At 44.0% G+C, this 17007-nt stretch overlaps 1 pseudogene; it reads left to right on the top strand.

Annotated features, from left to right (window-relative positions):
• LOC112080485 (transcription elongation factor SPT6-like) overlaps nt 1-16459 on the top strand; it is a 30257-nt pseudogene extending 13798 nt beyond the window's left edge.
• The last annotated feature ends 548 nt before the right edge of the window (nt 16460-17007 follow it).

Raw genomic sequence — 17007 nt, 5'->3', positions numbered from 1 at the left:
TAAATGTGCAAGACACATTTTGGTTGAATGTATTGAGTTGTGCAACTGACTAGGTATCCCCTTTCCCCATTCATACCCCTTGACTTATTCCACATTTTGTTGTTACATTCTGAATTCAAAATTGACAACGCAACGCTTGAATGGCTTCAGAACAGGAATGTGAAAGTCCTTGAGAAGCCCAGCCAAAGCCCAGTCTAGAAACAAAATCAATTGAATAAATTTTTGAATTCAGGCTGTAACACATCCAAATGTGGAATAGGTCAAGGGGTATGAATACTTTCTGAAGAGATGAGTTTATATTGTATAGAAAAAACACATTTAACAAGTTATGTCTTTTCATTGACTCATATTTTTACATTTTAGTTATTTAGCAGACACTCTTATCCAGAGTGACTTACAGTTAGTGGATATATGAATATGTCATTTTCTAGTTTAGAGTACTCTACCATACATGTATCTGGTCTAATCTCTCCTGTAGGATGTGGATGAGGCCCATTATGGCTTCTCCTTTAAATACCTGAAAAACAAGCCTGTAAAGGAGCTGAATGGAGACCAGTTCCTCAAGATGTTGCAGGCAGAGGAAGAGGTCCTGCTCACCATTAACATCTGTATTGACCTGATTGGAGTGAAGGGGTGAGGTCTTGTTATTATAACATTGTGTAATAACATATTAATAACATTATAGTCTGCATCCCAAATGGCACCATATTCACTCAATAGTGCACTACGCTCTGGTCAAATGGAGTGCATTATGTAGGGAATATGGTGCCATTTGCGACGATGCCGCTGAGTTTTGTGTAATAACATATTAATGATGTGTAATAACATTAATAACATATTAATAACACGTAATAACATGTTCCAAAATGTGCTCTGTTTACATGTATACTGTCCTGAGTCAGTCAAGTATCCATGATATCACTATGTTTGTTGAGCAGGTACGGAGGTGACCAGGCGTACTATGAAGAGATAAAGCAGTTTTACTACAGAGATGAGTTCAGCCACCAGGTTCAGGAGTGGAACAGACAGCGCACTCTGGCCATCGAGCGCTCCCTCAAACAGTTCCTTTACCCGCAGATGGCGAAAGAGCTGAAGAACAAACTTATTGCAGAAGCAAAGGAGAACATCATCAAGGTACTCCTCCCCCCCGCTCCCCCCCTCACACACACACACACACACACACACACACACACACACACACACACCCAAGGATAAATCTTCTGCAGCAACATCTATTGAGATAGCAACTTCCATGATTATCTCAACATTTCATTCGATTTTTCTTCTTCTTTTCATTACGTTGATGTGACGTCGTTGCTACTGTGGTATTGATTACTTATTTTCTTATTCCGGTATTGACTTTCCAAAGCAGGCGGCACAGAGCATTGATGTATGTTGAGCCTGCTACACTGTTGTGATAGTGGTTGCCCGCCCCTCAGGCCTGCAGCAGGAAGCTGTATAACTGGCTGAAGGGGGCGCCCTATCGGCCCGACCACAAGTGGAGGAGGACGAGGACGAGGAGCTCATGTCTGAGGCCCAGAGCAAAGGGATCCGCGTGCTGGGAATGGCCTTCTCATCCAGCAGGTAGACTACTGCACACTGTCTCTGACTTCACTTTGGGTGTGTCCCAAATGGCACCCTATTCCCTRTGTAGTGCACTACTTTTGACTAGACTCTTTGGGCTCTTGGCAAAAGCAGTTCACCATATAGGGAATAAAGGGTTTAACTTCAGTAAATTGTCTTTACCACTTTTACAGTCAGCTAAATTTAATGACTTATTTATTTAATGTGTTTGTGACCATAGAATTAGGAATTAGAATACAAGAATGGACTGGATCTAATTATGGTGGGATAAAGGTCAGCCATTTTGGTTAGGGAGTTGTTCAACCATGGTTTGCCAGTGCTGGGATAAAATATGTATGTTTCTTAGCAAGCTAGCCAGCAAGTTTTAGAGGAATGATTCCATACATTTTTCAAATGAACTGCCAATATACCAACATTGCATTCAATCAATATATGTGGTAAAGAGGTCAATGGAACACCAACCGTGGTGGATAGAAGGACAACGGATTGGCACACATTCAACAAATCTGATCAACAAAGTGGATATTTGTCAAATCCAGCCCACAATGTCCAATTTGGATATACAGTACATTACCAAAAGTATGTGGACACATGCTCATCGAACATCTCATTCCAAAATCATGGGCATTAATATGGAGTTGGTCCCCCTTTGCAGCTATAATAGCATCCACTCTTCTGGGAAGGCTTTCCACTAGATGTTGGAACATTGCTGTGGGAACTTGCTTCCATTCAGCCACAAGAACATTAGTGAGGTCGTGCACTGATTTTGGCCGATTAGGCCTTGCTCGCAGTCGACGTTCCAATTCATCCCAAAGTGGTTCGATGGGRTTGATATCAGGRCTCTGTGCAKGCCAGTCAAGTTCTTCCACACCAATCTCGACAAACAATTTCTGTATGGACCTCGCTTTGTGCACGGGGGCATTGTCATGTTGAAACAGGAAAGGGCCTTCCCCAAACTATTGCACRAAGTTGGAAGCACAGAATCGTCTAGAACGTCATTGTATGCTGTACCGTTAAGTTTTCCTTCACTGGAATTAAGGGGCCTAGCCCGAACCATGAAAAACACTCCCAGACCATTGTTCCTCCTCCATCAAACTTTAGTTGGCACTATGCATTCGGGCAGGTAGCGTTCTCCTAGCATTCGCCAAACACAGATTAGTCCGTTGGACTGCCAGATGGTGAAGCGTGATTCATCACTCCAGAGAACGCGTTTCCACTGCTCCAGAGTCTAATGGCGGCCAGCTTTACACTACTCCAGCCAACGCTTGGCATTGCTCATGGTGATCGTAGGCTTGTGTGCAGCTGCTTGGCCATGAAAACTAATTTCATGACTCTCCCGACGAACAGTTATTGTGCTGACGTTGCTTCCAGAGGCAGTTTGGAACTCGGTAGTGAGTGTTGCAACCGAGGACAGACRATTTTTACTCACTTCAGCACTCGGCAGTCCCGTTCTGTGAGCTTGTGTGGCCTACCACTTTGCGRCTGAGCTATTGTTGCTATTTTTGCCACTTCACAATAACAATAACAATAACAAAGCTCATCACTAAGCTAAAGATCCTGGGACTAAACACCTCCCTCTGCAACTGGATCCTGGACTTCCTGACGGGCCGCCCCCAGGTGGTAAGGGTAGGTAACAACACATCCGCCACGCTAATCCTCAACACGGGGGCCCCTGAGGTGTGCGTGCTCAGTCCCCTCCTGTACTCCCTGTTCACTCATGACTGCATGGCCAGGCACGACTCCAACACCATCATTAATTTTGCCGATGACACAACAGTGGTAGGCCTGATCACCAACAACGACGAGACAGCCTATAGAGAGGAGGTCAGAGAACTGGCCGTGTGGTGCCAGGGCAACAACCTCTCCCTCAACATGATCAAGACAAAGGACATGATTGTAGACTACAGGAAAGGAGGACTGAGCATGCGCCCATTTTCATCGACAGGGCTGTAGTGGAGCAGGTTGAGAGCGTCAAGTTCCTTGGTGTCCACATCACCAACAAACTAACATGATCCAAGCACACCAAGACAGTCGTGAAGAGGGCACGACAAAACCTATTCCCCCTCAGGAGACTGAAAAGATTTGGCATGGTGCTCATATCCTCAAAAGGTTCTACAGCTGCACATTGAGAGCATCCTGACTGGTTGCATCACTRCCTGGTATGACAACTGCTCGGCCTACGACCGCAAGGCACTACAAAGGGTAGTGCGTACGRAACAGTACATCACTGGGGCCAAGCTTCCTGCCATCCAGGACCTCTATCTATGTCAAAGACACCAGCGGTTGTCAAAGGCGGTTTACAAATACTCCAGCCACCCTAGTCACCCTAGTCATAGACTGTTCTCTCAGCTACCGCATGGCAAGCTGTACCAGAAAGCCAAGTCTAGGTCCAAGAGGCTTCTAAACAGCTTCTACTCCCAAGCTATAAGACTCCTGAACATCTAATCAAATGGCCACCCAGACTATTTGCATTGCCCCCCACCCTCTTTAACTCTGCTACTACTCTCTGTTTATTATCTATTCATAGTCACTTTAATAACTCTACCTACATGTACATATTACCTCAATTACCTTGACCAACCGGTACCCTCGCACATTGACTCTGTACCGGTACCCCCTGTATATAGCCTCGCTATTGCTATTTTACTGCTGCTCTTTAATTATTTGTTACTTTTATTTCTTATTTTAAGTATTTTTCTTAAACTGCATTGTTGGTTCAGGGCATGTTAGTAAGCATTTCACGGTAAGGTTTGTTATATTTGGAGCATGTGACAAATAACAATTGATTTGATTTGACWTACAGTTGACCAGGGCAGCTCTAGCAGGGCTGAAATTTTACAAACTGACTTGTTGGAAGGGTGGCATCCTATGATGGTGCCACATTGAAAGTCACAGAGCTGTTCAATATAGGGAAATCTACTGCCAATGTTTTTCTATGGAGGTTGCATGGCTGTGTGCTCGATTTTATACACCTGTCATCAACGAGTGTGGCTGAAATAGCCGAATCTACTAAAGGGATGTCCACATACTTTTGTAYACAGTATATAATGCATTAACATTTAGAAGTAGTTCCTTCTCAGGTTTAGGAGAGTTGAGTGACTGCTATGCTAACTCCCGTTACCCCCACGGCATCTTTCACCCTACGTGTTGCCATGGTATTTTCATTATTTTGGTAGAGTTACAATGACCTCTTTACCACATGTATGCAGTCAATCCACAGCCATACCCTGGCTGAAATCAGTTGATGATAGGACTTTTAAATGCAGCAAGTATAATATAATATCACTCAAAGTTTTCCAAAGTCAATACTTTGTAGAGCCAATTTTTGCAGCAATTACTGCAGCAAGTATCTTGGGTTATGTTTCTATAAGCTTGGCACATCTAGCCAATGGGATTTTTGCCCATTCTTCAAGGCAAAACTGCTCCAGCTCCTTCAAGTTGGATGGGTTCTGCTGGTTTACAGCAATCTTTAAGTCATACCACAGATTCTCAATTGGATTGAGGTCTGGGCTTTGATTAGGCTATTCCAATACATTTAAATGTTTCCCCTTAAACCACTTGAGTGTTGCTTTAGAAGTATGCTTAGAGTCATTGTCCTGCTGGAAGGCGAACCTCCGTCCCAGTATCAAATCTCTGGAAGACTGAAACAGGTTTCCCTCAAGAATTTCCCTGTATTTTGCGCCATCCATCATTCCTTTAATTCGGACCAGTTTCCCAGTCCCTGCCGATGAAAAACATCCCCACAGCATGATGCTGCTACCACCATGCTTCACTGTGGTGATGGTGTTCTCGGGGTGATGAGAGGTGCRTTTTCCTTGATGGCCAAAAAAGCTCAAATTTAGTCTCATCTGACCAGAGTACCTTCTTCCATATGTGTGGGGAGTCTCCCACATGCCTATTGGCTAACGCCAAACGTGTTTGCTTACTTTTTTCTTTAAGCAATGGCTTTTTTTCTGGCCACTCTTCCCTAAAGCCCAGCTCTGTGAAGTGTACGGCTTAAAGTGGTCCTGTGGACAGATGCTCCCATCTCCGCTGTGGAGCTTTGCAGCTCCTTCAGGGTTATCTTTGGTCTCTTTGTTGCCTCTCTGATTAATGCCCTCCTTGCCCAGTTTTGGTGGGCAGCCCTCTCTTGGCAGGTTTGTTGTGGTGTCATATTCTTTACATTTTTTAATAATGGATTTAATGGTGCTCCGTGGGATGTTCAAAGTTTTGGATATTTTTTTATAACCCAACCCTGATCTGTACTTCTCCACAACTTTGTCCCTCCTTGGTCTTCATGGTGCTGCTTACTTGGTGGTGCCCCTTGCTTAGTGGTGTTGCAGACTCTGGGGCCTTTCAGAACAGGTGTATATATACTGAGATCATGTGACAGATCATGTGACACTTAGATTGCACACAGGTGACTGAAGGTAATTGGTTGCACCAGATCTTATTTAGGTGCTTCATAGCAAAGGGGGTGAATACATATGCACGCACCACTTTTACGTTTTACATTTGTTAAATGTTTTTGAAACAAGTTATTTTTTTCATTTCATTTCACCAATTTGGACTATTTTGTGTATGTCCATTGCATGAAATCCAAATAGAAATCCATTTCAATTACAGGTTGTAATGCAACAAAATAGAAAAAACGCCAAGGGGGATGAATACTTTTGCAAGACACTGTACATATATTTTAGAGGCTATTTACACAGAAAATTGGTATAAAACTGTATTAATAATTATATGACAATATTTTAGGTTGACAATAATTCTATTACACATTTTTTTATATATCACATGCCTTTCTTTAATTTTAATGCATAAGTATAATCAGGATTATGCCTCTACTGCCATTCATTTCAATTAGACTGGTTTGGATTTCTCCCTGGCCAATATGGCTGTAATTTGCACCCCATTCTGGAACTTTGAGGGTTTAAGACATGGCCCCTCTAGTAATTTAATACGATTTCTGTGTTTATGACTTAGTTATTATTCACTGCAAACCTCTTTGTCCGCAGAGACACCCGTGTTCTGTGCCCTGGTGAACGGTGACGGAGAGGTGGGGGATTTCCTCAGGCTTCCTTACTTCCTGAAGAGGAGGAACGCATGGAGGGAGGATGAAAGGGAGAAAAAGGTATATATAAAACCAAACCAAGTGTGAGTCCTAAATGGCACCCATTTACATGTTAGTCATTTAGCAGACGCTCTTATCCAGAGCGACTTACAATTAGTGTAGTGAGTGCATACATTTTCATACCTTTTTTTCGTACCATAGGGCTCTGGAAAGAAGTAGTGCACTATGTAGGGAATAGGGTCCATTTGGGACACAAAGCAAGAGTTTTGAAGAAGCTCAGATAACCATACCATCCAATGTTGACTAATATTTGTCCATGTTCTAATATTTGTCCTACCATACCTTTAGATCCACGATATTGAAACCCTGAAGAAGTTTCTGAACAGCAAGAAGCCTCACATCATCGCTATAGCTGGGGRGAACAGGTTTGCAACCCTCTCCTGCTTGCTTTCACCCGTGGCCTTCTTAGACTGCTGTTTGAAGAAGGTTACTAACATGACTGAGGATGTATTCCAAACTGCATCCTATTCCCTATATAGGGTACTACTTGGGTGCCATTTAGGACTTATCCTGAATGTTTGTAACGTTCCTTCCTCCACTCCTTGTGCAGGGATGCCCCGATGGTGATTGAGGACATTAAACGCACTGCCAGTGAGCTGGAGCAGGAGTCCTCCTTCCCCACCATTGGGGTGGAGCTGGTTGACAATGAACTGGCCATGCTCTACATGAACAGCAAGAAGTCAGAGGTCAAGTCCTGCCCTCTTTTCCCTAAACATGTTTTTTTTATTCTCACAAGACAAACATTTCCTCATCTCAATTTGTTCTACATTGGATGTATTCTACATACTGTACCTCCCAAAACTCTCTGAGTGGTCCACAATGCGGTTTTAAATCTGTAATGTGTATTGCCAATGACTGTAATATTGTGGAGTGAGTGACACTTCAATTGATTTTCTCTTAACTCTACATATTTTTCTATTTCTCCAATCCACAGGCAGATTTCCGGGACTACCCCCCTCTCCTGAGACAGGCTGTGTCTGTGGCCAGGAAGATCCAGGACCCCCTAGTGGAGTATGCTCAGGTGTGCAGCAGTGACGATGACATCCTCTGCCTCAAGTTGCACCCTTTGCAGGTACTAATGACATCATCCAGAATGAGTTCCTAATAGGGCTCTGATCAAAAGTAGCGCACTATATAGTGACTAGGGTGCCGTTCAGGACGCAACCCCTGTCTCCATTTGGCCAGGCATGGTTGGGAGATCATCATCACCTAGCGGCGGCTCTGATGAAAACACACAGGTGGTTTACAGAGATCCTTTAGAAACCCCTTTCTTGAACTGCATTGTTGGTTGAGGGCTTGTAAGTAAGCATTTCACGGTAAGGTCTACACCTGTTGTATTCGGCGCATGTGACAAATRCATTTTGATTTGATTTGTAACAAACCATTTTTTATAAAATCATGAAAGTGGCCATTTTAGGCCCTTTTTAGACCTACTGTATCCGTGAACCATACATGATACAGACAACATCTTGGTGTCATTATACTCCTAACATTGTGCTCTAAAATATGGAGTATTGCTACATTCTGAAATACAATTTTACATGTGAATTTATTAAACATAACTWTTCATATTTATGTCTCAAAAGTACCCTTTTTGATTTTGTTCATTTTTAGACAGATTGTTTTAAACAATATACTCTACAAGTGCATCACATTTCCAGAGTGCGTTAAAGTTATGATACATTTTATGAGCACCGCCAACACAGTGAATGGGAAAATGGATTCGAAGAGAACTTCCTCTGCTGGTGACTTGCTGAATGTGCAATCCTACAGGAGGGCTGTGATTGGTTAATGACCTAGAATGTCAATGTATAAAATGGATAATTTCTTCAAAAGTAGCAGAGAGTCCACTTTTAAAATGTTATGTGTTTGACGAGTATATTGTTCCAAACACCAAGATGTTGTCTGTAACATGTATGGTTCACTGACCATAGGGTCTTACAGGAGGCAGGTATAGCTCTTAAAATGCACTAAAATGGTTCTAAAAAAACATTTGTGATGCAAATGTAAAAAGTGTGTTAAACATCTTTCCACCCAATTAAGTTTTTATGTGAGAATTCCCCCAAAAATCTGTGATAACATACATATTTTCGGGCAATGCTGGCATGGAATCTCCCAAATGCAGAAGTGTAGTTGACGGTACATGATAATCATAGTCTGGTTTGAATCAAAGTCTGTGAATCAATGTGCCTGTAAAGAGTGAGTCTGACTGTTCTCTGTCTGCCTCCCACACAGGAGCATGTAGTGAAGGTTTATCAACCGGGTGAATGAAGTGGGTGTGGATGACACCCAGAGCCTGTTGCAGTACGTCTGTGGCCTGGGGCCCAGGAAGGGATCCCACCTGCTCAGGGTAAGACATAGATCACTTGAGGCATCTAGATTGCCAACATGTTAATACAATGTAATTACAGTGTTACTACACATATATAAGAGAAACACTATACCAAGTGTTACCAGATAGAATTGATCAATATACAGTAGCAGTATGTACCTATATGTTTTTATTATTACAGTATCTTAGAATAATTCAGTACTCTACTGCAAACTTTTTCACTCAGGCCCCCTTCCAGCATTGTGGAACATCCCGTGCCCCCCCTCTGGACACAYGCGCCCACCACGTCTATTTCTATGGGTGCAAGCACTGTTCATGACACAAACGGTTCACACCCCTCTTGTTGGCGGAGAGAACATTTTGCAGGTTTAAAGGTCATTTTCATGCAAATCTATACATTTTGCCATGCCTAATGTGTATTCATGTGATATCTGAGTGACTCAAACATTACAACAAAGTCTATGAGCTAAAAAATGTTGCTAAAAACGTTACCTGACATAGGCTAGTTGATCAACTGGACATTTCTGACAAGTTRTAAATAGCTCTCTAAGGTATGCAATGACRGACATGACAAGAGAAAAACTGATGATGCACTTCCCAATTTCTAAATTGCACTATATTACAACCCTATAGTTTGGGAACCACTGCTCTACTGTACTGACTTCTGAACAGATACATTTGCATGTACATTTATCCCTCTGTTTCCAGATCCTGAGGCAAAATAACACTCGTCTGGAGAACCGCACTCAGCACACTCGTCTGGAGAATCGCACTCAGCTGGTCGCCATGTGTCACATGGGCCCCAAGGTCTTCATCAACTGTGCTGGTTTCATCAAGATTGACACAGCTTCTCTGGGAGATAGGTCAGTCTCAGAACATTGGGCATGGTCATTCATACAATAGTGCAGAAAATACCTGAGACTAAAAAACATATTTCTATTCGAAATTCAACTCATAATAGAAACAGTGAATAACTTGACAAAAGTACTTTTGTTGACATCATCACACAGCCAATTCACTAAATAACTGAATCATTGACATCAAGTGTCTCTCCCTACCTGCAGAACTGACTCCTATATTGAGGTTCTGGACGGGTCGTGGGTGCACCCAGAGATCTATGAGTGGGCCAGGAAGATGGCCGTGGACGCTCTGGAGTACGATGAGTCAGCGGAGGACGCCAACCCGGCCGGAGCACTGGAAGAGATCCTGGAAAACCCGGAGCGGCTCAAAGACCTGGACTTGGATGCCTTCGCTGAGAAGCTGGAAAGACAGGTCAGTGTGGGAGATGTAGGCTGTCTCAGAAGTAGTGCACTATATAGGGAATAGGGTGCCATTTGTAACACACCCGTTGTCCTACTCTGGGTGGTTATGAAGAGCTTGCATACTCTTGCATACTCCTCCTGATCTGAGGACATTGTAGTGCTCACTGTTTGAAACTCTCTGTGTCCACAGGGTTATGGTAACAAGGGCATCACCCTGTATGACATCCGTGCTGAGCTGAGCTGCAGGTACAAAGACCTGAGGTCCACCTACAGAGGACCTAACACAGAGGAGATCTTTAACCTGCTCACCAAGGAGACACCAGAGACCTTCTACATCGGTCCGTAATGTTCCTTCTCAACCAGGGCATTATTGATATCTCTTTCAAAGTGATGTGTTAATACGCACAGGGGGGTGCAGGGAGTCACAGCCCCAAAGTTGACATAGTAGAAAACATGTATAAATCCTTTACTGGAATCTCAACACTGTCTGTCCTGTCCTGCCTCTTTAGGTAAGCTTATTACCAGTGTGGTGACAGGCATTGCTCACCGGCGCCCCCAGGGGGAGAGTTATGACTAGGCCATAAGGAATGATGAGACAGGTCTGTGGCAGTGTCCTTTCTGTCAGCAGGACAACTTCCCTGAGCTCAGCGAGGTGAGAATCATATATGCTCCATATTCTGCTGCAATCTATACTGACAGTCAATCTGAAGAGTGGTGTGTTATGGGTTTTWAATTCCTAGATTATTATTTGTTGCTATATTTATATTGGCCACAGCTGTCTTTTTGATCAACAAAGTCTGACATAGCCTCTGGTCTCTCTGGCAGGTGTGGAATCATTTTGACAGTGGCTTCCTGCCCTGGCCAAGYTATTGGGGTCCGCTGTCGCATGGACAATGGAGTCTTTATCCCCACCAAGTTCCTCAGTGAAGCACCCTGAAGAAAGGGTTAAGGTATCACGGTAGTTTCCCCCAAAATATCTCTCAATTCCAGTATAACTAATAGTCATATAACACTTTAACTTGAACCTGCTGTAGGTGGGCATGACAGTGCACTGCAGGATCATGAAGATTGACATTGAGAAGCTCAGTGTGGATCTGACCTGTCGGACGTCAGACCTGTCGGATAAGAACAACGACTGGAAGCTTCCCAAGGACACCTACTACGACTTTGACACTGAGACAGAGGATGTGAAGCAGGAGGAGGAGGCCGAGAAGAAACAGCAGAGAACAAGTGTGTACCTGTCTGAAATCGCTAGATGGAGAACATAGCTGGAGTTGATAAATGGATCAAATGACATTTTGGATTCATCTTTTATTATTGGTTGATTGTGGTAATGGTAGTAAGAGTAGTTTTTGGTCCGGTTTCCAGGAATAATGTCCTGGAATGTCCTGGAATAAGAAGCATGTTCATTGGAGATTCGCCATTTAAAGTGTTTTTTACTCCAAGGCTATGCTACGTGTGTCTGGGAAACCAGCCCTAATAATATAATACCAAACCCTAAATACAGATTTCCACTCCCTATAGCCTACATTAAGAGGGTGATAGCCCACCCATCGTTCCATAACATCAACTTCAAGCAGGCAGAGAAGATGATGGAGTCCATGGACCAGGGAGATGTGATCATCAGGCCCAGTAGTAAGGGAGAGAACCACCTGACTGTTACTTGGAAGGTTGCTGATAGCATCTACCAGCACATTGACGTACGAGAGGAGGGCATAGAGAACGCCTTCAGCCTGGGACATACCCTGTGGATCAACACTGAGGTCAGCTCCATTCACAGGCTTCTTCATTATGAAGCAGTATATGCCTGTATAAATAGAAATATGTGCATCCAAAATGGCACCCTTTCCCTGTATAATCCACAGAAGTAGTGCACGATGTAGGGAATAGGGCGCCATTTGGCACGATACCAATGTTTCACTTTTTTAGTAGGTTGTGTGACCTTTTTCTCAGGAATTTGAAGATCTGGATGAAATCACAGCCAGATACGTTCAACCAATTGCTGCGTTTGCTCGCGATCTGCTTGGTCACAAGTATTTTCAAGAATGCAATGGTGGAGACCGAAAGGTAGGAACAAGGATATACTTTCTTTCAATTCACAGTATCATTGTGTATGGATATGTTTTTATGTGTGCATCAGTCTATCTGCCAGTTTGTGTGTGTTTGAGAGAGAGGGGGAATAAGAGATACAGAGACAGATGGGATAGAAACCTTTTCAATTTTCTTCAATTGATCATCAGCTGCCGTCCCTGTTTTTTGAATTGCAGAAAATGGAGGAGGTCTTGGTGAAAAGCAAGAAGGAGAAGCCTACATTCATCCCCTACTATGTGTCTGCCTGTAGAGAGCTGCCAGGGAAGTTTCTGCTCGGTTACCAGCCCGGCGCAAAGCCAAGGTTCCCACAGGACTGCCAACCACACCTCCTACTGCCTTTGTCATTTAAATCAACACCCATTCATAGGATGCATGAATTTGCATAGAAATACAAATGCTGGAGATGCGCTTGGCTTAATTTTTTTCCATGTGCAATTGACACCCTAAATAGAAAAGCTATGGTGTTTGAAATGGAACTGCCCCACCCAAACCCAAACACAGAATGTGTGTCAAGACAGTTGGGGAAGCATGAAGTGCCTGTTTGCCTCTGCCGCTGTTGCCTGCCAAAAGCAAGAGTAATTATTGGTGCTTGCTTAGAGACATGACAGAACATGAACATAAACATTAACTCTTACTTACCTCTCTCACTCGCTCAGGAGGGTTTGTCACATTATCCACAGTAATCATCACTGTTCAGTGAACCTTCATAAATACAGTAATGTGGTGTTGTAATGTCACATAATGTACAGTTCATTAGGAAAGTATTCAGACCCCTTGACTTTTTCCACATTTTGTTACGTTACAGCCCTATTCTAAAATGGATAAAATATATTTTTTCCTTCATCAATCTATACACAATACCCCATAATGACAAAGCGAAAACAGAAATACCTTATTTACATAACTATTCAGACCCTTTACTATGAGACTCAAAATTGAGCTCAGGTGCATCCTGTTTCCATTGATCATCCTTGAGATGTTTCTTCAACTTGATTGGAGTATATAAGGTTCCACAGTTGACAGTGCATGTCAGAGCAAAAACCAAGCCATGAGGTCGAAGGAATTGTACATAGAGCTCCAAGACAGGATYGTGTCGAGGCACAGATCTGGGGAAGGGTACCAAAAAATGTCTGCAGCACTGAAGGTCCCCAAGAAAACAGTGGCCTCCATCATTCTTAAATGGAAGAAGTTTGGAAACACCAAGAGTGTAGAGCTGGCCGCCCAGTCAAACTGAGCAATAGGGGGAGAAGGGCCTTGGTCAGGGAGGTGACCAAGAACCCGATGGTCACTCTGACAGAGCTCCAGAGTTCCTCTGTGGAGATGGGAGAACCTTCCAGATGGACAACCATCTCTACAGCACTCCACCAATCAGGCCTTTATGGTATAGTGGCCAGACGTAGCCACTCCTCAGTAAAAGGCACATGACAGCCCGCTTGGAGTTTGCCAAAAGGCACCTAAAGGGCTCTCAGACCATGAAAAACAAGATTCTCTGGCCTGATGAAAACAAGATTGAACTTGTAACGTCTGGAGGAAACCTGGCACCATCCCTACGGTAAAGCATGGTGGTGGCAGCATCATGCTGTGGGGATGTTTTTCAGCGGCAGGGACTGGGAGAATAGTCAGGATCGATGGAAAGATGAACGGAGCAAAGTACAGAGATCCTTGATTAAAAGGACCTCAGACTGGGGCGAAGGTTCACCTTCTAACAGGACAATGACCCTAAGCACACATCCAAGACAACGCAGGAGTGGCTTCGGGTCTCTAAATGTCCTTGAGTGGCCCAGCCAGAGCCCGGACTTGAACCCAATTGAACATCTCTGGAGAGACCTGAAAATAGCTGTTCAGCAATGCACCCCATCCAACCTGACAGAGCTGGAGAGGATCTGCATGAAGAATGGGAGAAACTCCCCAAATACAGGTGTGCCAAGCTTGTAGCGTCATACCCAAGAAGTCTCAAGGCTGTAATCACTGCCAAAGATGCTTCAACAAAGTATGGAGTAAAGGAGGGGGATTTCTAAATTTGCAAGAATTTGTTATTATGGGGTATTATGTGAAGATTGATGAGGAGSAGGGGAAAAACGATTTAATCCATTTTAGAATAAGGCTGTAACGGAAAGAAATGTGGAAAAGGTCAAGGGTTCTTAATACTTTCTGAATGCACTGTAGTGTTATTGTTAGAATGTCAATCAGAATGTCATGACWTTTCTCTGGCATGCAGGGTTGAGTTTGTGACTGTCACGCCTGAGGGGTTCAGATACAGAGGACACATTTTTCCCACAGTCAATGGACTTTTCCAATGGTTCAAAGACCATTTCCAGGATCCAGTGGCAGGTCAGAGCATATACAGAATGCTGCCTTAGAAATGCCTCACAGTTAAACATACAGTCCAGGGTRATCATGCTCTAATGACAGATTCACTTCTGTTATCTGATTTTTGGTATTTCTCCTACAGGTATTACTCCCAGCAGCAGCAGTAGAACACGAACCCCAGCCTCTGTCAATGCCACGCCAGCCAATATTAACATTGCAGGTCAGTTTAGAGCCGGGATGATACTAGTATCTCCATATTTTTTCCATGGCAAAAATTAAAACACAAAGCAGATCTTACTCTTTGGTCCTTTAAAAAACAACTGTATGTAAAATACCGTGTGATATAGCTAGAAAAATAAATACATGTGACTCTGGATGACAACATGATGTTTGTTTCCAACATCAGGGCTGTTTTCCTAAAGAACTTATATCCGCTTTGTGTTTTGTTTCTTGCCACRATACTAACGAGTATCGTGATAGTGGTATCGTCCAGGCCCTAGGTCAGTTACTGTGTATACTTACTCCCCAGGATCTCTATGGCTATAATATACTGTATGTTACCTCAATTGGTTTTTATCATTTCATGCATCCTAAGGTTGGAATCATCAACATTTTAAGGACTTTTAAGAAGCAGTTTCTCTGTTTAATCTTCTAATGTATAAAGTTGTATGTGTTGTGTATGCCCTATGTCTCTGTCACTCAGATCTGACTCGTGCAGTGAACACCCTCCCTCAGAACATGACCTCTCAGATGTTCAGTGCCATTGCCGCTGTAACGGGCCAGGGCCAGAACCCCAACACCACACCTGCCCGGGTGGGCATCCAGCCAGTACGGCTACACTGGGGACAGCAGCGGTGGCGGGGGCAGCAGCAGCACCTATCACGTACGTTTGGAATACACAGACGCTTACTGTATATCTGAATGTCATCACGAAAACTTTTTGAGTTTCATCTCTATCAGTTTTTCATGTTTCTGTTCAACATGAGCCCTTCTTTTTTCTGTCCCAGGTGTTTGCCACACCAGCTCAGCAGCCCATTGCTACTCCCCTTCTGACGCCCAACTATTYATACACCACCCCCACCCCCAGCCAACAGCAGACTATCACCACGCCGCAGTACACCAGCAGCACTCCCCAGTCCTCACACGGGTCACAAGGACGTGGACACCGCCCTTCCTCCTCCACACCAACATCATCATCCTCTTCCCGCCACCACAGGACACCAACACCAAAGTAAGTCACTTCTCAAAACTAACTCTTAGACAGAATTATCCAAATAGAGAAACTATTTAAATTTGGGTAATTCAAATGGAGAGACTATGGTCCATGTATGTAGCTGGGCACTTAGAGAGGATTTCTTACAGAAGTTTCCAACCGCAGATAACTTAGCTCTAATTATTCAGGAAGCATACAACTGCTAGATTGCGAGTGAGTAAGTAAATAGTGAGTYATCTTCTCTCCATGCTCCCAACCCTCAGGGCAACTTCCCACACAGCAGTGGACTGGGGCAAGATGGCCGAGCAGTGGCTCCAGGAGAAAGAGGCAGAGCGCAAGAAGACGAGGCCCAGAATGACCCCACGACCTTCTCCCAGCCCCATGATTGAGAGCACGCCTATGTCCCTCGCTGGAGACGCCACACCGCTGCTGGATGAGATGGATCGCTAGGTCCAGAGGAGACTTTCTTTCTCCTGATCCCACTGTTACTCACCCCTACTGTACTGTATATGAACTGGACTCATTATACACTGCTCAAAAAAATAAAGGGAACACTTAAACAACACAATGTAACTCCAAGTCAATCASACTTCTGTGAAATCAAACTGTCCACTTAGGAAGCAACACTGATTGACAATAAATTTCACATGCTGTTGTGCAAATGGAATAGACAAAAGGTGGAAATTATAGGCAATTAGCAAGACACCCCCAATAAAGGAGTGATTCTGCAGGTGGTGACCACAGACCACTTCTCAGTGCACATTTGTGGCCTGCTGGAGGTCATTTTGCAGGGCTCTGGCAGTGCTCCTCCTTGCACAAGGCGGAGGTAGCGGTCCTGCTCGGTCCTGCTGCTGGGTTGTTGCCCTCCTCCACGTCTCCTGATGTACTGGCCTGTCTCCTGGTAGCGCCTCCATGCTCTGGACACTACGCTGACAGACACAGCAAACCTTCTTGCCACAGCTCGCATTGATGTGCCATCCTGGATGAGCTGCACTACCTGAGCCACTTGTGTGGGTTGTAGACTCCGTCTCATGCTACCACTAGAGTGAAAGCACCGCCAGCATTCAAAAGTGACCAAAACATCAGCCAGGAAGCATAG

Source organism: Salvelinus sp. IW2-2015, unplaced genomic scaffold (assembly GCF_002910315.2).
Source record: "Salvelinus sp. IW2-2015 unplaced genomic scaffold, ASM291031v2 Un_scaffold16339, whole genome shotgun sequence".
Lineage (NCBI taxonomy): Eukaryota > Metazoa > Chordata > Actinopteri > Salmoniformes > Salmonidae > Salvelinus > Salvelinus sp. IW2-2015.
The sequence above is the reverse complement of the archived record's forward strand: the minus strand, read 5'-3'. Positions and strand labels throughout refer to the sequence as shown.